Below are 23,806 nucleotides of genomic sequence, written 5' to 3'. Positions count from 1 at the left end.
TAGGTTCTGTTGAGTCACTTAATAATTAATTTATGTGTGTACCTACAGACCTAATTATTTCTGTGTATCATTCTCATCTGTATATATGAATTTACTCACCGTGGAAAATCTTTTTTGATAAATTCTATTTTTCTAATACACCTTTGTGTTTGTTGTTTATATGTTGTCTATATGTTTTGGCTAAATATTGGTTATATGTTGAAATCAATATCTACATTTTCGCTGCATTAATTGCCTGTAAGGATTATTAATACATCCTTTGAAAATAATTGGATTCACTAATTATTCATCAAATAAATCCCTTGGCGGCATTTATACCCCTTCATCTAATTACCCAAGCCCTCAAGGGTATTTTGGGTTGCTCACCTCTTGTTGATGATCTATTAGATAGTGGTCATCGTACATGTTTGCTGACAAGGTATGAATATCCCCTGCTTGATCATTAATTTTCACTACCACGATTCCACCCACTCCTTTCACCTAGCTGGATCAAAGATCTTCCCATAAAAATCAATCTCCGAGAGGAAGAATACTTCCACAAACCTTTGGTAATATGTCTTATTTTATCAATTTAACCCAATCTCCTCCAGCATCCAGCAATGGTAAATTTTGTAAGCAGTCCCCTGGAATCAAGCCAAGACTTACTCTTCCCTTGCTTGGCAAAAACTTTTTTCATTGCTTTTTTTGCATATATTCATATATATGTTCGGGATGATCAGAACCGTGTCTGCCACATCATACACAAATCTAAATGAGTGCTGTGATTTTTCAACATCTCAAAAGATAAGAACCCTGTAGGTGAATGTGGTTTGCGATGATATACCAATATTTTCTCTAGGAAAAAAAATTGAAAGCAACACCCTTTAGCTATAGCCATTTCAATTCCCTCCTCAAAGATTCTCTTAACTCTCTCAGCAAGACCATTATTGTCATAAATCTGCCAGTGACTTATACCGCTGGGCTTTTTCTCATGGAAAAAACAAAGGTCCATTTCCCACAACTTGAGTTAAAAGCCTCAAGCGTCATGTACACAACCAGAGATTGCCCTCCCCAAAGAACGTACAGTAAAAGCGCCAGTATGCTAAAGATATTCCACTTGTATGTGAACTTTGGAGTCTTGAACTTTTTCACACAAGACTTCGAGACTGGCAGCCATCTTGGGCGTGACTTTTCTATTAAGACCACACTCGTTAGAGTAATCTCAGACAGTTCTACAGAGATCTTGAAGAGACAGCATCATGGAGACATTTGCTGATGTTCAGTGTTCCATTGAAAACACAACAAAACTCCAAAGAGTGAATTTGGACAATGTTCACCTGAGTGAACGCAGTGGTTCTTCTCAGAGTGAACCTGGTCACAAGAGTCGTACACTTCACGTTGATGCCGCCCCAGTACCTTGTAGTGAAAAGAATGAAAGAGGTAAGACTACTTTTGAAGTTAATCTAAATTATAAAATATAGGACAATTATACATCTGTTGGGAAGACAGCAGGGCCTGATTCACAAAGGGCCTTGGCACTCACTGTGGAGGGCCTGCAATGAGAATTCTCATTATGGATATTCGGCCACAAGTACAGAGACTCCCCTACGACTGCGCGGGGAGTCGTGTGAATAAGGCCAAATATAGTTTTACTTGTGAGGGTGAAAGAGTCTTCTTAGAGTCTGGAAGGAACTCCATGAAAAGTTAAAGACTAGGAAAATACATTAGCTATAGTATCAAGTGTTCGTTAGGGATTGCTAAGATTAAAACAAATGGATGGGTAACAGAATGTGAAGACAATATCTTGAGAAAGCAAGACAACAGACATTTAAACTATGAGGTAACAGTGAGAGCAATTTGAGAACATGATTTCAGAACTTTTTGTAGAAAATGTAGATAATGATGGTCTCTTGGTGAACTGATATTGAACAAGGTAAAATGAAGTAAAACTAGTAAACTGTGCATTATATTTCCAGAATTGCAACGTGAAGAAAACTGCGACGTCTGATATCAGAGGCAGTCCTGCTTCAGTGTTTACAGAGTCGAAAGGTGATCAGGTACCAGGGTGTAAGCAGAATTCACTTTACTCCTGCCTGGAGCTGGAGTACAGGATAGTGGTTACATGTGTTCTTGACAGATACTTTTGGGAGAACAAAAAGGAATACCTTTGTGAACAATGTTCCCCACATTATAAAACCATGGACATTTTGACCAAGGTCCATTGGACACCATTATTCATGGTTACAAAGAGGTGAAATCCCTCTGCAAAGAGCACTTCTTCAGAAAATCCAACACTCTCTTTATACTAGGTTGTTTATTATAGCCTTAGATTCCACTGTAGCGGGCTCTAATGGCCATTAAAGGCCCGCTCAAGTGTTCGGCAAGGGCCTTTAACAAGGCAGTGGGCCTTTAATGGCCGGTAGAGACCACTACGGAGAGCTCTAAGGCTTTTAGACCATTCTGCCCCTAAAGGTCAGAATGTTCTCATTTGTAAAACAAAGGCCTCACAGAGCCTGAGGGAGGGGGTTGAAATCCCCTCGGGCTCTGTGAGGCCTTTTTCACAGCTGTAGCAGTGAACGAACATTGGAATATTGATGCTACGGACTTCTACCGGCCATTAGAAGATCGGAGCTTTCCATTTTTTCAATGTAGTACTCAACATTATAATGTTCTAATAAATATTTATTCTACCCATTTAGAAACATATTCTCCTAATACAGTCAAATTTCTAGACTCCGAATCCAGAACATGGTAGAGTTCCAAGAGGTCCAGATGTTGCCAAGGACCTATTGAAAACTGAATGATGACGAAAAGTGTACCCCCGTGATTTTAAGCACTAGTCAGAATTGGAACAAACTTATTAATCTTTCACATAATTGCTCATCATTACATCCATATAGGGCCATCAATATTGTGCTATGACTCATTTCTTTTTACTAGTTCCTCCAAGTGTCCCTCATCAGCCAGATTTATTATAATCAGTCTATTGCTTTTTGGGGGAACCATCATATCGATATCTGCCCTTCAGATCACATATCTTTCACAAGCTCAGTTGTCTTCGACCTTGGGAAAAATCTTTAATTCCATCTCTAGGCATCAGCTGATGATGAACTGTGTGACATCCCTTAAGTTCTATCACTAAACCCAACCTTAACTCAGTCATTCTCACGAATGAGCTTTTTAACAGCATTAAGTGTTTCAAACACAGAAGCAACAGCACAATCCGGTTGTATGACGTTACAACGCATACTTTTACAACGCATGCCTTTACAGCGGATTTTTTTACAACGCAACATCCTTTACAACGCATTCCATTACAACGCTTGCCATTACAACGAATTGTCTAAAAACTACCTTTACAACGCATTCTATTACAACGCATACTACCTTTACAATGCATGCCATTACAACGCATACCACTACATTGCATGTATGGTAAGTATTGGATAGTATAGGGGTAAAAATTACTATTCTAACTCCAGGGGGTGCAACAGCAGGGTAAGTGTTGGATAGTGTAGGGGTATAAATTACTATTCTAACTCCAGGGGGTGCAACAGTAGGGTAAGTTTTGGATAGTGTAAGGGTACTATGCGTTGTAATGACTGCGTTGTAATGGCATACGTTGTAATGACTGCGTTGTAATGACATGCATTGTAATGGTATGCGTTGTAATGGCATGCGATGTAATGGATCTTGCGTTATAAAAGTTTTGTTGTAATGATAGTGTGTTGTAAAAGTTGCGTTGTAAAGGTCGTTTCCCGCACAATCCTTGCCACTCAAAAATATTCAGAATTTCTCACTGGCAATGGGCAACCTGGATAGCTATTAAATCTTAAAAAGCAATGTGTTCTGTACTGAAATTGAACTCATAAAGTTTGCACAGAATTTCACTATTCTGGAAGGCACCTTACCAGCATAATTCCCTTAATGCAAAAAAGGCAATGGTTTATGATCTGCCTTGAGCATAAAAAGTCTGCTGCACAACAAAGCCTTAAAATGTTGTACCACCAAAATGCAACTGAGTGACCCTCTTTCAATAGCTGAATACCTCTGTTCTCCGGCAGAAAAAATGTGAAAGGAAGGGTCCTAGGGGAGTTGAAGTTTTTATAGACCTGCTTGTATCTTGTCCCCCAACTGAACTACTTGAAAAAACACGGAAGATGCCCAGGTCTAAAAATGGTCGGTACCTATTTCTGGTATACAGACTCACAAATACCTAGTGGTTATTTAAGTGACATAGGAGAGAGAAGGTGCTCTTAACTAGAGAAAGAAGAAACCCATCAGCCCACCAGTTGGCAGAACCTCATCATCTGGGTTTTTTTGACAAAGAATGATGTCCGCTAGACATCTCCTCAGTACATCTAGTGAGGATAGCTAGGGTCGGATCATCATGCAGAAAAAACCATTAACCGGAAAATGAGTTTTATGAAGGCTGATAGGGTAGGTTGCAGTGCTCAAAAAGTGTAAAACAAAAATGGTGACAATTTAAAAATGCCTGTTTTGATGCCTAGAGAACAATTTTAATAGGAGTGACCATCAGAACGGCATATCTAAAAGCAGAGTGAATATAGTATTTGAGAAATATAACTATTTATCATAGATGTAGAATGGTCGACATGTTTCAGCCCCTCCGGGCTTTCATCAGGACCTACGCACTGTCCGTCGTTGCCTCGGTCTGGTAACTGAACCGAGGGGAAGTTACCAGACCGAGGCAACGACGGACAGTGCGTGGCCTCTTTGTCCTGAGCGAGTGCCAGGCAAGGTGAGGCCATTCCTCCCTACAACGATGGGAGAGTTCCTGGATTAAAAGACCACACAACTGGTAGGTCTACACAATCCTTCTTGTTTGTATCACGTTTTGTGGTAAGTGTTGCAGTAGTGTACATCTTAGGTCCTGATGAAAGCCCGGAGGGGCTGAAACATGTCGACCATTCTACATCTATGATAAATAGTTATATTTCTCAAATACTATATTCACTCTGCTTTTAGATATGCCGTTCTGATGGTCACTCCTATTAAAATTGTTCTCTAGGCATCAAAACAGGCATTTTTAAATTGTCACCATTTTTGTTTTACACTTTTTGAGCACTGCAACCTACCCTATCAGCCTTCATAAAACTCATTTTCCGGTTAATGGTTTTTTCTGCTTGATGATCCGACCCTAGCTATCCTCACGTGATGTACTGAGGATATGTCTAGCGGACATCATTCTTTGTCAAAAAAACCCAGATGATCAGGTTCTGCCAACTGGTGGGCTGATGGGTTTCTTCTTTCTCTAGTTAAGAGCACCTTCTCTCTCCTATGTCACTTAAATAACCACTAGGTATTTGTGAGTCTGTATACCAGAAATAAGTGCCGACCATTTTTAGACCCTTGGCATCTTCCGTGTTTTTTCAAGTACCTCTGTTCTCCTTCAGATAATATTCTAGAAGCAAAAGCTGTGGTACAGGTTTGCCTCTGATCTGCTGTGGCAACACAGCCCCAGGACCTATGTTACAGACATCTACAGCAAGAGTGCATTCAGAATGCCAACAAAAGGAGTTAAAGCAGGCATCAACCATATCTCGGTTTTCATCCTTTAACAGTTTTCAGACATTTGACTTTACACAGCCTTGCAAATATGGCCCTCAGCAACGCAGTTTTATGCAGCAAAGGGGCAGGCAGTGGAGGCATTCCCAGCAGCCCCCATTGCTTGTTGACACTGCTCCAGATTTATAAGTATCTGTAAATCCGAGGCAGCACCAAAAACGAATGCCCTTCTTTGAAATGCTTTGAGGTGTTAATGGGGTGCAAGGAGGAGAAATACAAGTATTTCTCCTCATTTTGTGATCTTTATAAGTGTGCTGCATTCTGCAGCATATATAGAAGGAGCAAAACACCATTAAGGCTTGTTTTTGTGCAGGAAGGTGTACCGTCCTGCACAAACACAATCATCCCTGCAAAGCAGGCACACAGCTGCTATTTTAGCGCCGGCGCGGGGGAGAGCACAGGTGTCCGCTGTATTCTTGTAAATACGGTGTATCCCTGCGTTTTTGAAATGACACAGCATGACGCAGCAAAATTGCTTGCGGCACGACGCTGTGCAATTTTCATATAAATATGCCCACTAGCATCACAACAAGCGCAAGATTTAAAGTGAACTCACACATCTGGCAATTTGCAAAGAAAATGGGATTTTCAAAGCTTTTTTGTGCAACATTTGATTTAGAATATCTCAAACACAAATCGTTCAGATTTACAGCATATTATATCATAAAGCTCATTTTCAGCAAATCATTTTAAAATAATCATCTACTGGTTCTCAAGAAAAAATCTTTTTGGTTCTGATTCACAGAGCTTTTTCCATGTGCAAGTGTGACTTGAGCTGAAAAAATATTAGTCATCAGGCTGGCAATTCTAGCGCCAAATGGCTTCATCACTTCTAAAAGTCCTCTTTGGAAATAAGGGCTGCTTAAAGCCCTGATCCCTGGGAGTGCATGCACAGCATGATGGTGACTGCTAGCTTCCCAATGAGATGGGCACATAGCTAACTATCAAACTGTGGGCCAGCACTTTGCCATACATTTGCATATTCTTCATCAGGCACAAGTAGGGATGCTGCGTTCATCCATGCAGACCTAGAACTGGCCAATGGGCAAGCGGGATGTGTTTACAGCCCGGTCAGGACTCATCAGCGCGCGCGGTCGCGCGGTTTGTTTCAGCTGACAGAATGTCAGCGGGCTTGGCTTTAATTTTCCAAATGGCCCACCTCCAGCCACGAGCTCTCCCACTCCCAGACAGACTCACTATAACTTTTCCACTGCCAGAGGGCATGCAATGATTCCTTCATGGTTAAGGGGAGATGAAAGCTCTTATTTTTTTCCGTGACCAGTTAGAGTAAAGAGCAAACTTACAGGTTTCCCTGGAAACCTATTAAATCGTCCAACGAAAGAAATTGGACATGACAACTGACAATGATCAATATAACGATTTTCAAAATTTAAGATTATAGGATTTTAGAATGGTGGATGGTTCAGAAACACTGCAGGAGCTTTTGCAGAACGCCTATTTCCACTGAGTGTGGTATAAAACTCAAACAGGCCAGTGCTACTCACTAGCAGCTAGATTTTATAAAATATTAAAAATAAATTAGCAGAAATCTTGAGCGATTGGACATGATATTCTACCAGAGCTAGCAGACGAGTATCTTTGCCCAAAAATAAACAATATATGACCGTTTGATATATGTGCGCTTTATAAGATCCTTTAACATAACATAACATAACATAACATCTGGGAACAAATGTATAGGAGTGCATTTTAAGAGAGCATAAAATGCTCAATAAAGGACTTCTTGGCACTGTGAATGAAGAACTGGACCCTGAAATTTGTGTCAACCGAATACTGACCCTTGAACCTGACCACCCAAGGGGGGTTCTTTAAGGGGACAGACTCTGCCCTTGTGGAGGCTGGATTCTGGAGCACTATTGCAGACAGTCTGACTCTGTGTCTGTTTTTCTGTCTGTCTCGCTCTCCATTGAGGCATTATTACTATAGTGCGAAGGTCAAATGCAGTATTATGACCACAGTAGAGTTCCATGTTCTGGACCTTGGGATCAGCCGGGATCTGCACATTGTGATCCTATGCAAGGAGGCCATGCTATGGTTAAATACCGTTTTTAATAACTAGAAGTATGGCATAAACCTTATATGCAGATACACAGAGTATAATAAGCTATTTATTACCATTGATGAAGAATGGAAGGGGCATCATGACACACTCAAGGTTTCACCGCGTATGAGTCACGGCCCCTTCCCACAATAAACAGTGGTGATAAATAGCATATTACACTTTGCACATGCGCAGACACCCACACACTTATACATATTAGGACCATGTTTCCATAAGGAAAGCACATTTTGGTTTTGATGAATCTTCACAAAACTTTCCAAAAACAAAGTCTCATCCACCTCATCTTCTTACTGGAAAGTCCTCTAGCCAGTGCTGCTAGCTGCTTCTCTGGTCCCCGTGGTAACTCCTCTTTCTTAGTCCTGTAGTCCTGTAGACAGTGCTGCAGCTGCTTCTCTGGTCCCAGTGGTAATTCCTCATTCTTAAGCCTCTAGACAGTGTTGTAGCTGCCTCTCAGGTCCAGTGGTAATTCCTCATTCTTAGTCCTTTAGCCAGTGCTGCTAGCTGCTTCTCTAGTCCCAGTGGTGACTCCTCACTCTTAGTCCTCTAGGCAGTGTTGCTAGCTGTCTCTGGTCCTGTCTGTAACTCCTCATTCTCAGTCCTCTAGACAGTACTGCTATCTGCTTCTCTGGTCTCATCTGTAATTCCTCATTCTAAGTCCTCTAGGCAGTGCTGCTAGCTGCTACTCTGGTCCCATCTGTAATTCCTACATTCTAAGTCCTCTAGGCAGTGCTGCAGCTGTGTCTCTGTTCCCAGTGCGAATTCCCCATTCTTAATCCTATAGGCAGTGCTGCAGCTGCATCTCTGTTCCCAGTGGTAATTCCTCATTCTGAGTCCTCTAGACAGTGCTGCAGCTGCTTCTCAAGTCGCAGTGGTAATTCCTCACTCCAAGTCCTCTAGATTGCTACAGCTGCTTCTCTGGTCCGAGTAGTAATTCCTCATTCTTAGTCCTTTAGCCAGTGCTGCTAGCTGCTTCTCTAGTCCCAGTGGTGACTCCTCACTCTTAGTCCTCTAGGCAGTGTTGCTAGCTGTCTCTGGTCCTGTCTGTAACTCCTCATTCTCAGTCCTCTAGACAGTACTGCTATCTGCTTCTCTGGTCTCATCTGTAATTCCTCATTCTAAGTCCTCTAGGCAGTGCTGCTAGCTGCTACTCTGGTCCCATCTGTAATTCCTCCATTCTAAGTCCTCTAGGCAGTGCTGCAGCTGTGTCTCTGTTCCCAGTGCGAATTCCCCATTCTTAATCCTATAGGCAGTGCTGCAGCTGCATCTCTGTTCCCAGTGGTAATTCCTCATTCTGAGTCCTCTAGACAGTGCTGCAGCTGCTTCTCAAGTCGCAGTGGTAATTCCTCACTCCAAGTCCTCTAGACTGCTACAGCTGCTTCTCTGGTCCGAGTAGTAATTCCTCATTCTTAGTCCTTTAGCCAGTGCTGCTAGCTGCTTCTCTAGTCCCAGTGGTGACTCCTCACTCTTAGTGCTCTAGGCAGTGTTGCTAGCTGTCTCTGGTCCTGTCTGTAACTTCTCATTCTAAGTCCTCTAGACTGTACTGCTATCTGCTTCTCTGGTCTCATCTGTAATTCCTCATTCTAAGTCCTCTAGGCAGTGCTGCTAGCTGCTACTCTGGTCCCATCTGTAATTCCTGATTCTAAGTCCTCTAGGCAGTGCTGCAGCTGTGTCTCTCTTCCCAGTGCTAATTCCTCATTCTAAGCCATCTAGACAGTGCTGCAAGATTCTTCTCTGTTCCCGTTGGTAACTCATCAATCTGAGTCCTCAAGACAGTGCTGCCGCTGCTTCTTTGGTCTTGTCAGTAATTCCTCAATTCTAAGTCCTCTAGGCAGTGCTGCAGCTGTGTCTCTGTTCCCAGTGCGAATTCCCCATTCTTAATCTTCTAGGCAGTGCTGCAGCTGCATCTCTGTTCCCAGTTGTAATTCCCTATTCTTAGTCCTCTGGGCAGTGCTGCAGCTGCATCTCTGTTCCCAGTGGTAATTCCCCATTCTTAGTCCTCTAGACAGTGCTGCAGCTGCTTCTCTAGTCGCAGTGGTAATTCCTCACTCACAGTCCTCTAGGAAGTGCTGCTAGCTGCTTCTCTCACCCCGTTGGCAATTCCGCATTCTAAGTCTGCTAGGCAGTTTTGCTAACTGCTACTCTGGTCTCATCAGTAATTCTTCATTCTAAGTCCTCTAGGCAGTCCTGCAGCTGTCTCTGGTCACAGTAGTAATCGCTCTTTCTAAATCCTCTATGCAGTGCAGCAGCTGTGTCTCTATTCCCAGTGGTAATTCCTCATTCTTAGGCCTTTAGCCTGTGCTGCTAGCTGATTCTCTGGTCCCAGTGGTAATTCATCATTCTAAGTCTTCTAGATAGTGCTGCTTCTGCTATCTCTGGTCCAGTTGTTAATTCCACATTCTAAGTCCTTTAGATAGTGCTGCAGCTGCTCTCTGGTCCCAGTGGTAATTCCTTATTCGTAGTCCTCTAACCAGTGCTGCTAGCTGATTCTCTGGCCCCGGTGGTAATTCCTCATTCTTGGTTCTCTAGGCAGTGCTGCAGCTACATCTCTGTTACCAGTGGTACTTTCTCATTCGTAGTCCTCTAGGCAGTGCTGCAGCTGCTTCTCTGCTCCCAGTGGTAATTCCTCATTCTTATTCTTGTAGGTAGTGCTGCTTCTGCTACTCCGGTCTAGTTAGTAATTCCACATTCTAAGTCCACTAGGCAGTGCTGCAGCTGTGCCTTTGTTCCCAGTGGTAATTCTTCATTCTTAGTCCTCTAGGCAGTGCTGCTAGCTGCTTCTCTGGTCCTGTCAGTAATTCCTCATTCTAAGTCCTCTAAGCAGTGCTGATAGCTGATTCGCTGGTCCTGTCAGTAATTCATTGTTCTAAGTCATCTAGACAGGGCTGCTAGCTACTACCCTGGACCCAGTGGTAATTCCTCATTGTAAGTCTTCTAGGCAGTGCTGCTAGCTGCTACTCTGGTCCAGTCAGGAATTCCACATTCTAAGTCCTCTGGGCAGTACTGCAGCTGTGTCTGGTCACAGTGGTAATCGCTCTTTCTAAATCCTCTATGCAGTGCAGCAGCTGCGTCTCTATTCCCAGTGGTAATTCCTCATTCTTAGTCCTTTAGCCAGTGCTGCTAGCTGCTTCTCTGGTCCCAATGGTAATTCCTCATTCTAAGTCTTCTAGGTAGTGCTGCTTCTGCTACTCTGATCCAGTTGTTAATTCCACATTCTAAGTCCTTTAGATAGAGCTGCAGCTTCTCTCTGGCCCCAGTGGTAATTCCTTATTTGTAGTCCTCTAACCAGTGCTGCTAGCTGATTCTCTGGTCCCAGTGGTAATTCCTAATTCTTGGTTCTCTAGGCAGTGCTGCAGCTGCATCTCTGTTTCCAGTGGTAATTTCTCGTTCTTGGTTCTCCCGACAGTGCTGCACCTGCTTCTCTGCTCCCAGTGGTAATTCCTCATTCTTATTCTTGTAGGTAGTGCTGCTTCTGGTACTCCGGTCCAGTTGGTAATTCCACATTCTAAGCCCACTAGGCAGTGCTGCAGCTGTGCCTTTGTTCCCAGTGGTAATTCTTCATTCTTAGTCCTCTAGGCAGTGCTGCTAGCTGCTTCTCTGGTCCTGTCAGTAATTCCTCATTCTAAGTCCACTAAGCAGTGCTGATATCTGCTTCGCTGGTCCTGTCAGTAATTCATTGTTCTAAGTCATCTAGACAGGGCTGCTAGCTACTACCCTGGACCCAGTGGTAATTCCTCATTGTAAGTCTTCAAGGCAGTGCTGCTAGCTGCTACTCTGGTCCAGTCAGGAATTCCACATTCTAAGTCCTCTGGGCAGTACTGCAGCTGTGTCTCTGTTCCCAGTGGTAATTCTTCATTCTAAGTCCTCTAGGCAGTCCTGCAGCTGTCTCTGGTCACAGTGGTAATCGCTCTTTCTAAATCCTCTATGCAGTGCAGCAGCTGCGTCTCTATTCCCAGTGGTAATTTCTCATTCTTAGTCCTTTAGCCAGTGCTGCTAGCTGCTTCTCTGGTTCCAATGGTAATTCCTCATTCTAAGTCTTCTAGGTAGTGCTGCTTCTGCTACTCTGGTCCAGTTGTTAATTCCACATTCTAAGTCCTTTAGATAGTGCTGCAGCTGCTCTCTGGCCCCAGTGGTAATTCCTTATTTGTAGTCCTCTAACCAGTGCTGCTAGCTGATTCTCTGGTCCCAGTGGTAATTCCTCATTCTTGGTTCTCTAGGCAGTGCTGCAGCTGCATCTCTGTTTCCAGTGGTAATTTCTCATTCTTGGTTCTCCAGACAGTGCTGCAGCTGCTTCTCTGCTCCCAGTGGTAATTCCTCATTCTTATTCTTGTAGGTAGTGCTGCTTCTGCTACTCCGGTCCAGTTGGTAATTCCACATTCTAAGTCCACTAGGCAGTGCTGCAGCTGTGCCTTTGTTCCCAGTGGTAATTCTTCATTCTTAGTCCTCTAGGCAGTACTGCTAGCTGCTTCTCTGGTCCTGTCAGGAATTCCTCATTCTAAGTCCACTAAGCAGTGCTGATAGCTGCTTCGCTGGTCCTGTCAGTAATTCATTGTTCTAAGTCATCTAGACAGGGCTGCTAGCTACTACCCTGGACCCAGTGGTAATTCCTCATTGTAAGTCTTCAAGGCAGTGCTGCTAGCTGCTACTCTGGTCCAGTCAGGAATTCCACATTCGAAGTCCTCTGGGCAGTCCTGCAGCTGTGTCTCTGTTCCCAGTGGCAATTCTTCATTCTAAGTCCTCTAGGCAGTCTTGCAGCTGTCTCAGGTCACAGTGGTAATTGCTCTTTCTAAATCCTCTATGCAGTGTAGCAGCTGTGTCTTTTTTCCCAGTGGTAATTCTTCATTCTTAGTCCTTTAGCCAGTGCTGCTAGCTGCTTTTCTGGTCCCAATGGTAATTCCTCATTCTAAGTCTTCTAGGGAGTGCTGCTTCTGTTACTCTGGTCCAGTTGTTAATTCCACATTCTAAGTCCTTTAGATAGAGCTGCAGCTGCTCTCTGGCCCCAGTGGTAATTCCTTATTCTTAGTCCTCTAACCAGTGCTGCTAGCTGCTTCTCTGGTCCCAGTGGTAATTCCTAATTCTTGGTCCTCTAGGCAGTGCTGCAGCTGCATCTCTGTTTCCAGTGGTAATTTCTTGTTCTTGGTTCTCCAGACAGTGCTGCAGCTGCCTCTCTGCTCCCAGTGGTAATTCCTCATTCTTATTCTTGTAGATAGTGCTGCTTCTGCTACTCCGGTCCAGTTGGTAATTCGACATTCTAAGTCCACTAGGCAGTGCTGCAGCTGTGCCTTTGTTCCCAGTGGTAATTCTTCATTCTTAGTCCTCTAGGCAGTGCTGCAAGCTGCTTCTCTGGTCCTGTCAGTAATTCCTCATTCTAAGTCCTCTAAGCAGTGCTGATAGCTGCTTCGCTGGTCCTGTCAGTAATTCATTGTTCTAAGTCATCTAGACAGGGCTGCTAGCTACTACCCTGGACCCAGTGGTAATTTCTCATTGTAAGTCTTCTAGGCAGTGCTGCTAGCTGCTACTCTGGTCCAGTCAGGAATTCCACATTCTAAGTCCTCTGGGCAGTACTGCAGCTGTGTCTCTGTTCCCAGTGGCAATTCTTCATTCTAAGTCCTCTAGGCAGTCCTGCAGCTGTCTCTGGTCACAGTGGTAATCGCTCTTTCTAAATCCTCGATGCAGTGCAGCAGCTGCCTCTCTATTCCCAGTGGTAATTCCTCATTCTTAGTCCTTTAGCCAGTGTTGCTAGCTTCTTCTCTGGTCCCAAAGGTAATTCCTCATTCTAAGTCTTCTAGGTAGTGCTGCTTCTGCTACTCTGGTCCAGTTGTTAATTCCACATTCTAAGTCCTTTAGATAGTGCTGCAGCTGCTCTCTGGCCCCAGTGGTAATTCCTTATTTTAGTCCACTAACCAGTGCTGCTAGCTGATTCTCTGGTCCCAGTGGTAATTCCTAATTCTTGGTTCTCTAGGCAGTGCTGCAGCTGCATCTCTGTTTCCAGTGGTAATTTCTCGTTCTTGGTTCTCCAGACAGTGCTGCAGCTGCTTCTCTGCTCCCAGTGGTAATTCCTCATTCTTATTCTTGTAGGTAATGCTGCTTCTGCTACTCTGGTCCAGTTGGTAAGTCCACATTCTAAGTCCTCTAGGCAGTGCTGCAGCTGTGTCTTTGTTCCCAGTGGTAATTCTTTATTCTTAGTCCTCTAGGCAGTGCTGCTAGCTGCTTCTCTGGTCCTGTCAGTAATTCCTCATTCTAAGTCCTCTAAGCAGTGCTGATAGCTGATTCGCTGGTCCTGTCAGTAATTCATTGTTCTAAGTCATCTAGACAGGGCTGCTAGCTACTACCCTGGACCCAGTGGTAATTCCTCATTGTAAGTCTTCTAGGCAGTGCTGCTAGCTGCTTCACTGGTCCTGTCAGTAATTTTCATTCTAATTCTAAGTCATCTAGACAGTGCTGCTAGCTTCTACGCTGGTCCTGTTGGTAATACTTCATTCTACAACTTCCAGACAGTGCTGCTAGCTGCTACTCTGGTACACTTGGAAATTCACAAATTTGTAATCCTCTAGGCAGTGCTGCTTCTGTGTAACTGTCCCCAATAGTAATTCCTCATTCTTATTCTTCTAGGCAGTGCTGCTAGCTGTAGCTCTGGTTCCATTGATGATTCCTCATTCTTAGTCCTCTAGACAGTGCTGCTAGCTGCTTCTCTGGTCCCGTCGGTAACTCCCTCATTCTAAATCCTCTCGGCAGTGCTGCAGCAGTGTCTCTGGTCTCAGTGGTAATTCCTAATTCTTGGATCTCTAAGCAGTGCTGCTAGCTGTTTCCCTGGTCCCAATGGTAATTCCTCAATCTAAGTTCTCTAGACAGTGTTGCAGCTGCTTCTCTGGTCCCAGTGGTAATTCGAAATTCTAAGTCCTCTAGACAATGCTGCAGCTGTGTCTCTGGTCACAGTGGTAATTCCTAATTCCTGGACCTCTAAGCAGTGCTGCCAGCTGCTTCTCTGGTCCCATTGGTAATTCCCCAATCTAAGTCCACTAGACAGTGATGCAGCTGGTTCAATGGTCCCAGTGGTAATTCCACATTCTAAGTCCTCTAGACAGTTCTGCAGCTGCGTTTCTGTTTCTTCTACACCCCAAACCAAAACACATAGATAAAATACATTGTCATTTACAACACCAATAGCTCTAACTCTGATAAATGCAAGACGTTTTGCATTGCAAATGCTTGTTGTGATTTGCTGTACATTTGTTCAGTAGTCTGTGAGAAATTAAGGCTAACAAAATATAGATATTGCTGAGGATCTGCAGAGCCAACAGATCTTGAGATAAGATCTGATCGGCTGCCACCACATCAACCAAGATGTGCGGACCCCTACATAATAAATGGGAGGAAGACCTGGGGCTTCTAGAAGAGGAGGAATGGCGGGCTGCCTTAATGTCTCCTAGGGAGACATAGATTCAGACTAATCCAACTGAAAGTCCTACATCGAGCCTACATGTCTGCTCTCACACTAGCCAAAATTGGCAGGCGCCCTGACACATTATGCCTCAGAGGGTGTGGCCAGCCGGGCACCTTCTATCACATTCTGTGGGACTGCCCGGAGGTGCAACAATTATGGGAGGGAGTCTTACATAAAATGAGGGCTTCATTGGGCAAGCCGATTCCGCTATCCCCAAAAGAGAGTGTCCTTAACATATGGGGGACCACAGACCTGAATGAGTTGGAATTACAGTGGGCAGCGCTAGCCTTCCTGTTGGCCAAACGCTCCATTGCTATGAAGTGGAGCTCCCCGGAGAGGCCTCTGGTGGTGGGCTGGGTGGCTGAGCTGGATCGCAGCATGCTTGCTGAAAAAACTGTGTACAAAATTAGAGGTTGCCCCACGAAATGGGATAGGAAATGTGGACACTGGAATAAGTTTTGGGGTGAACTGTGTGATTCTCCGGCGCTTTTTCTGTTGTCATCAGCTGTTGTACTCGGCCGGGCTTTGCTCCGCCGTGGTGCCTGTGGCCGGGCTTGGCTCCGCCGGCATTTCCCTGCACTGAGGTGTTCCCGGCCGGGCTTGGCTCCGCCAGGGGGACGCCCTGACTACAATCCCCAGCTGCCCCAGCGCTGCAGGACGACGCTCACGCAGAAGGGCAGCGCCGGGAGGCGCATAAAGGAGAGCACGCCGTCTGGGTGTGTTGGGAGGCGCTTTTTCTGTTGTCATCAGCTGTTGTACTCGGCCGGGCTTTGCTCCGCCGTGGTGCCTGTGGCCGGGCTTGGCTCCGCCGGCATTTCCCTGCACCGTGGTGTTCCCGGCCGGGCTTGGCTCCGCCAGGGGGACGCCCTGACTACAATCCCCAGCTGCCCCAGCGCTACAGGACGACGCTCACGCAGAAGGGCAGCGCCGGGAGGCGCATAAAGGAGAGCACGCCGTCTGGGTGTGTTGGGAGGCGCTTTTTCTGTTGTCATCAGCTGTTGTACTCGGCCGGGCTTTGCTCCGCCGTGGTGCCTGTGGCCGGGCTTGGCTCCGCCGGCATTTCCCTGCACCGTGGTGTTCCCGGCCGGGCTTGGCTCCACCAGGGGGACGCCCTGACTACAATCCCCAGCTGCCCCAGCGCTACAGGACGACGCTCACGCAGAAGGGCAGCGCCGGGAGGCGCATAAAGGAGAACACGCCTCCTTGTCCCGTGGGACGCGCGCGGGAGCGCCCGGGGCTAACCCCGGGCAAAGGGCGGGCCCTCTGAGGCCCTCTGAGAGACCGCAAGAGACCGGACCGGGCCATTCCCCTGATATTTACCTTTCACTGCCTATTAAAGGTATCCAACTCCTCCCTGATTTATATGGTAAATAGTGGGTATCAGGCCTGATGGAGGTCAAAAATAAAAGTAGGGTGGCGGTCAAAAAAACACCTATGCTCACTCGCTCAACTACCAGAAAACAAACTTTGGCGCCAACCCCTCTGCCCACCTTAACTGCAATCGATAGGATGCTGCAACAGACAATTGGTGTCGTTGTCAACGCCATTGAAAGTACTGAAAGAAGATTATCACTACCAGCTAGTATGTGTTTAATAAATCAAACATCACATACCGATAATACACATGTTAGCGTTCCAAATGAGACAACAATGTCACATTATTCACTTCTATTGGAATCGTTTGCAGGTTTGCCAAGGTATGATTTTACACAATCTGATGTACCACAACTTTTAGATCCCACGGTTCCCTGTACTAGGGAGACTAGATTGTCTATAACACCTGACCTATCAGCCAGCATATTGCCACAGCCCCTAATATCTAGTATTGTGTCTGTAACTAATGGGGATTTGGATGGCTATGCTACTAATTCTGTCATTCCAACTGTACAAATCAATGATAACAGTCTGTTAAGTAGTGAAACTGACTGTGAGCCTGTACCCTCAAAAAGGAAATTAACCCAAAGTCGAAATAGGTTAATAATAAACAACCAGACTCAAATATACAGAAGGAAAAAGAAGAGGGCTATACAAATTCTAGAAACCGATGAAAGAGAATGTGTGAGACAGCAGAACAGTGGAGGGAGACATGTAAAAGATATAAAATCACTGGAAATGCAGGCTTCTAGTAATGTCGAGGCGGTCAAAGAATGTCTCGAGAAAATGGTAAGGGTTTGCATTGCATCAGTGATGGAATCTCTGGAAATTCTAAGTAAAAAAATAGAAAACCTAGAGAAATTGGGAATAGCTAACTTGGATGTTTTAGAACAACTGGGTTCACAAGTTAGATCTCATTCAAGTAATCTAAATTCTGGGAATCAGAGTAATGGTAAATCAAGTGCAGTAAATTGTACTCCTAGTGTGCCCATTATGAAGGGAAACCCGGTACTCTCTACAAGTGGAAGGCAGAGGCCAACAACCACTGTCCCTAAGGTTATATGAGGGCAAAAGGTAGACGGGGCCCAAAGAAACACCAGAAACACCAGTGAACCCACTCCCACCTACAAGAACCTACCTGTACCAAGGCGCCATATTGATAATGTCATTCCAGCCACTATCAATTTGCCACCCAGTTGTAGACCATTTGTAGCGATACTCGCGAATGTCCCCAAGTTGTTGCCTAACCAATTTGAAAATCAAGAAACCTTGAAAAATAAGACCTTGTATTGGTTGGTGAAAAATTGTGGGTTCCCAATGCGAGGCGCGGAAGAAATTATAACTACACAAAGGGTAGGTTGGGTAGGGCCTAACAAAAAGGAGGTAGATGGGGACTGCATAATCATAAATTTTAGGACTACAGAATGGGCGAGAGATTCGATTTTACATGCACCTATGCCATCGAATCACGAATATAATATAACACTGTTCCCACTTGATTATTTTTATAGGAACCAGTCAGGAAGACAAATTATTACACATAACTTCCAGCATGCAAGAGCGGCTTTTATTAACTATCCTAATGTTGTACCTATTTGTCCCCCCTTACTGCCTAACCTGTATGACAACTTCCTGGTTCCAACTTCTAATAGATTCCAGCTGCTCAGCTCACTTGAGGAGAATGATTGACTGAGCAATCCATCCATGACACCGAGTTCTGGAAGTACTGTCATAGGTGATACATTGCCTTTGGAGAAAGAGCTGGGTGATGAAAGCTGTGTAAATAATATAACTGAACCACAATCAATTTCATCACATACCGTGCTGTGTATAGGCAATGTTGTAGATAATGAACCAATTGTAACCAATGATAATGTTAATGTTACTCCGACTGTAAGATTTGAGGCTTCAATCTTGTCTATTCACCCTGAAAGTACTAGAACTAATAATGCTGATTCTCTTGTATTTAATAGTTGGAATATAGCCGGAATTGCCTCTAAATTATGTACCCCATTTTGGGAAAATTTTATCATATGTGGTTATGACATAATTTGTCTACAAGAGACATGGCATACTGGACTAATAGAAGTTGAAGGTTACACCTCCTATAATGTGGCAGCAGTAGCTTCCAAAGCTGGTAGAGCTAAGGGAGGTCTGCTGACTTTGGTTTCAACTAAATTGACAGAATTTACTCTTGGGGAGCATTCTATAGTTTGTCAGCATGCGTCTATTGTGCGCCTAAAACATAGCCATGGTAGGGATCTAATTGTTGTAAATTTTTACAATAATATTGTGGGTCCTAAACGTGATATGATTGTTCCTGTTGTCGAACGCGCTATTGAAGCTGCAATCACTCTCTCTAAGAATAACTCTGTAATTCTGTGGTCAGGCGACTTTAACATCCAAGCCTGCAGATATGCCCGGAAGGGGATATGTGGTCACCACGAGGATTATGCAGAGGGTGACAGTGTTTATGTTAATCACTTCCTGCATAGTAATTATGGCAGCGCACTGAATAATTTAATAGCCAAGTTTAATTTGGAATTGCTTGATTGTACAAAAAACAATAATAGTGAAATTTGCCCAACTTTTAGGGGGAGAGATGTCCATACCAATATTGATCATATTTTGGTGTCTAGTGGTTCAATTTTTACCAATGTCTGGGTAATAGAGCAGCCTGTGAGTGATCACAACAGCATCTCTGTGGAGTTAATGGGTTGGGGTCAAAAAAGCGTTGTGAAAAGTAAAGCAGTTCACGGGATTTCCGCCGAAAGACCAAATGGTACAAGAATCAAGTGGATTAAGATTGACCCTAACAAACTAACAAAGGATATTCTTGGTAAATGTACCAGAGAGGTTGAATACTGCCTTGCTCCTAATGTGATAGCACCTGAGGTTCTCTCCAATTTTATGAGAATTACATGCACAGTTGAAAATTCCCTGTTAAAAAGAAATAGAAGTGTTAAGAGAAACCAAACTGTGTGGTTTGATAAACATTGTGCCGAGACCCTGAAAAAATTAAAAAGTGTACTTAATACTAAACCTAGAAATAAAGAAAGAGTCAGAGAAGAATGTACTAATTATAAACTGGCCCTGTCAATCAGGAAAAGGGAGCTACAGGACGAGGCCTGGAATAAACTCGATATGGCCGCTGTAACTAAAAACCATAAACTTTTTTGGGAAACGATTAATGACCCATTCTTAAAGAATGAAAATATCCCTGAAGTCAGTTCCCATGTCAGCTGTCTTGCATGGATTGCAAATTTTTCTGAGATTTTTAATTCAGATCTTAAATTTGATGGGTCTATTTTATGTTTTAATTGGAAGAAACTGCAGTTGTTTTTAACCCTAAATGAAGTGACAGATGCTATTAAAAATAGTAAGGGTGGTAAAGCACCCGGGCCCGATGGGGTACCCATGGATTTTTATAAGCATGAAATAACATTATGGGCCCCAATCCTAACTCGTTACATTAATGCTGCGGTGGAAGATATTCTACCACTGACATGGGGCCAATCAATCATTATACCCCTTTATAAAAAAGGATCTAGGTCAGAGGCAAGGAACTATCGTCCAATCTCTCTTTTGGACTCGACAGTTAAAATCCTTAGTCGAGCCCTATTAGTGATATTGGAAGCCTGGGTTGAGGAGAATAACATTCTGTCGCCAGTGCAGTATGGGTTTCGCAGGGGATTGGGAACAATGGAGCAGTGCGTGAACCTGGAACTCATAGTCGGCAAGTATACCAAAGCCAAATCTGGTAATCTTTTTCTATGCTTTGCCGACTTGAGTTCCGCGTTCGTCTGGTGGAACACGCACTGCTCTGGCCCATACTACTAACAATGGGCGCCCCCATTGAAATTATCCATCTGTTAGCTCGCTTGTATAGTAATTTATCAAGCAAAGTAAGGTTTGGAACAGATGGTGAGTGTACCCCCTTCTTTGAAGTTAGGAGAGGCATCCGTCAAGGATGCGTACTTGCCCCTTTACTATTTTCACTTTTTATTAATCATGTGGATACAGTTTTAAAATTGATTAAATCTGATGCCCCAACTATAAATGGTAACCCCGTCCCTGTCCTTTTATACGCGGACGATGCGGTCCTCCTCTCTAGGACACGTAATGGACTACAACAATTAATTGACCAATTCCATATTTTTATTAAAAACAGACACTTGAAAATCAACAAAGGAAAGACTGTTACTATGGTTTGTGGTAAGAACATTAGGAAAAATAAACCTTTTTTCCTAGAAGGAGAGAAACTAGAACCTGTTAATAGTTTTTGTTATTTAGGCATCACCTTTTCGGGAAATGGGAAATGGATTAATGAACAAAATAGTGTCCTTTTCAAAATGGCCCGGAATACAAACTGTAGTTTTAGATTTGCTGCTAAATTAGGGGATCGCAGAATTCGTGAAATGCTAACCCTTTTTAATGCTAGATGCATTTCCTCAGCTATATATGGAGCTGGAATATGGAGGTATGATGTACAGTGTACCAAATCTATTCAGGTGAGGGAGAATGTATTTCTAAAAAGATTAATCAGTGTTCCAGTTACAGCTTCAACGGAGCTAATACATAAGGAATTAGATATGTATCATATCAATGATCTAATTGCTCTTCGTCCTCTATCCCTGTGGCGCTCAATATGGGCAAAAGAGGAAACCAAGTTTACACAGGACGTAATAACAGATTGTATTAAACTTGATCGCCGTTCGAACATTCCATGGCTGAAGCATATACATCATTGGTATAAAACTTTATATGGACTGGACATTTACAATGAATTAATAAAAGACCCTATTTTATCAAAGCGGGAGCTGAAGGTCTCGTTTATAAAATTTACAGAAGAGACCAGGATGGAAAAATATACTAAACAGAGTACATTCAATCTTTACCAGCAATATAATATTAATGTAGGCTTCCAATCTTATTTTGTAACAGTTAGTATTCCCTCCCACCGATTTGTTTTAACCCGCCTCCGTCTAGGAATTGTGCATCATCTTGTGGCTTTCCCTGTGCCTAAAAAACCTGGAACCTGTGTATGCCCATGCGATGGCAAATCAAAACAGGGCACGTGTCACTTTATGTTGTCTTGTACTTTTTATACTTTTTTAAGGAAATATTACCTGAAACCCATCTTTTTAAAATACAATACGCATCATCTACAAACAGCAATGACACTAGTTTTTAACCTAGAGTCCCCAGATGTATGCTTTTATGTGGCTACTTATATTTTAAAATGTATCTCTGCAAGAAAATCAATCATTATATGAGTTCCCTTAGCTGCTAAAATGTAGTATGCACTTTAAATTTGATGTTGCTGAATCACGTATTTGTATTTTGCACACATATGTTTGTCGGACTAATTGCTGCTACTATTATGTTTTTGGTTTTTTTTGTAGGGTAGGCTTATCACTTGTATTTTATCATTGTTTTTAGTTAATAGTTAGACTAGATGCTGCTACTTGCATATGCACTTTAGAATTGCCAACTTGCACATATACTAATCTAGAGACAATATTTAGCACTTTAAATTGCATATTTGTACATAATTAAAGGTCGTAGGATTGTTAAAACCTTAAGTCAATATTTGAACGACCCAATGACTATGCTCTATTGATTTTGCTAAAATGTCCTATCATGAGTGCTATTATGTAAAATTGTTTTCCTTTTTTTTTAAATGTATGTTGCTATATGGTTGTATTTCTTTACAAACCGAATAAAGCATCTTTTGAATTGAATTGAACTGGCAATGTCCCGAACTGGACCCAATTCTTGAAATGCTTCTCAAGTTATTAATGTGACCACAATGTAACTAGATTCAGATATATGCTTTCTATATGTGACTGATTTATTGACTTTGCTTTCTTTTGAATAAAATGTTATGTTAAAAAAAAAAACAAAGATGTGCTGGCAGTCATTTTAGGATTCAGGGACTCTGTGTCCTGTCCTGTAAATGCGTGTGAGAAAACATATTGGGGCAGGTTATGTATCGAGTTATCTCAAGTAACTATAACTCATGCCCTAAAGTACCTATAACTCACCTGAGGCCACGCCCTTCACCCAACCCTCCCGCAGGCACCCAACTCCCACCCCCCCCCCCTCCGGGAACAGCTTCTGACAATTTCCGCATGCAGTTTTCCATAGGAAAATTGAACAGTAATATCGTAAAAATGGCTGAACAGAATTACACCACATTTGGCAGGAATCGTAGTCCGGAAAGCTGCTTTTTGTGATTTGGTGTAAATCTGTTTAGTAGTTTTTCAGAAATTAAGTTTCAAAAACTTTGTATATCTGCATGGTTGAGACAGAGGAACTCCTGCGATTAAGCAACCTGAAAAAATAAAGGAGTCTGATAGGCAAGAGGACTTTTTATTCCCTGGAGCTTGCGTTCTTATTGTCTGGCCACAACATGAACATAAATGCTGCGACGTTCATTATAGGAGTAAGGACCTTGGTCCCCTGTCCTGAATGTTTTTTTAAAAAAGTGATATAAGAGGGCAGGGTAGGGATATCCTTCCCCTTAGCCCTTGTGGGGTGTGGGGATCCTTGAGGTACTCCCCTGCTACTAAAAAGTTAAAAACAAAAAAAATTTTTTGCTGCAATCCCATGGTTCTCTTACTGGATCGTGGTAAAAGTATATAAAATTGTGGCAGCAATTAAAAAAAAAACTATTACCCCAGGTGGTCCAGGGCCGAGGGTGGCATCATTTTGTATTTTTAAGGAAAGGGGTCATGGGACTTCTTTAGGGCCTGTGGGCCCTATTCACCTGGACCGCTTTATTTTATATTGAGAGGGGGTCTACAGCCTTCCTCTTTGAGCATTATTAGGCCCCGGCACCCCATCCCCGGGGAGGCTTTTTACAATAATTGGGAGGGGGCATACAGCTCCACTCCCTGGGCCTTATTCAGCCCAGGGGGGCCGTTTCTTTATAATTTGGGGAGGGGTCGCACAGCCTTGCTTCCCACCTCAATGCCTTTTATTTTCATTATGGGATGGGGGTGCACAGCCACCTTCCCCGAGACTCAAAGAGGCCCCGACATCCCATCCTCCTGGGCCAGTGTATACTTCTGGGGAGGTTGCGTGGGGCTCCCATCTCTCAAGTTCTGCTCTGGGGACCCCATCCCCCAGAGCTTGATGGCAGACACTGTAGTTCCCTTCCCATACTCTCCCAGGCAAGGAACACAACTTTGCTCCTGCCCAGGCAGTTCTGTTAAACATTGAAATGTAGAATTTATCAGATTATAGGTATTGGTGACTTTTTGACAAACCAATTGATCTGCTTTATATATGTTGATATGCTGACTCCACGATAAAGCCAATAGGCCTGCCTTTTA

Source organism: Lissotriton helveticus, chromosome 5_1 (assembly GCF_964261635.1).
Source record: "Lissotriton helveticus chromosome 5_1, aLisHel1.1, whole genome shotgun sequence".
In the NCBI taxonomy this organism is placed as follows: domain Eukaryota; kingdom Metazoa; phylum Chordata; class Amphibia; order Caudata; family Salamandridae; genus Lissotriton; species Lissotriton helveticus.
The sequence above is the reverse complement of the archived record's forward strand: the minus strand, read 5'-3'. Positions refer to the sequence as shown.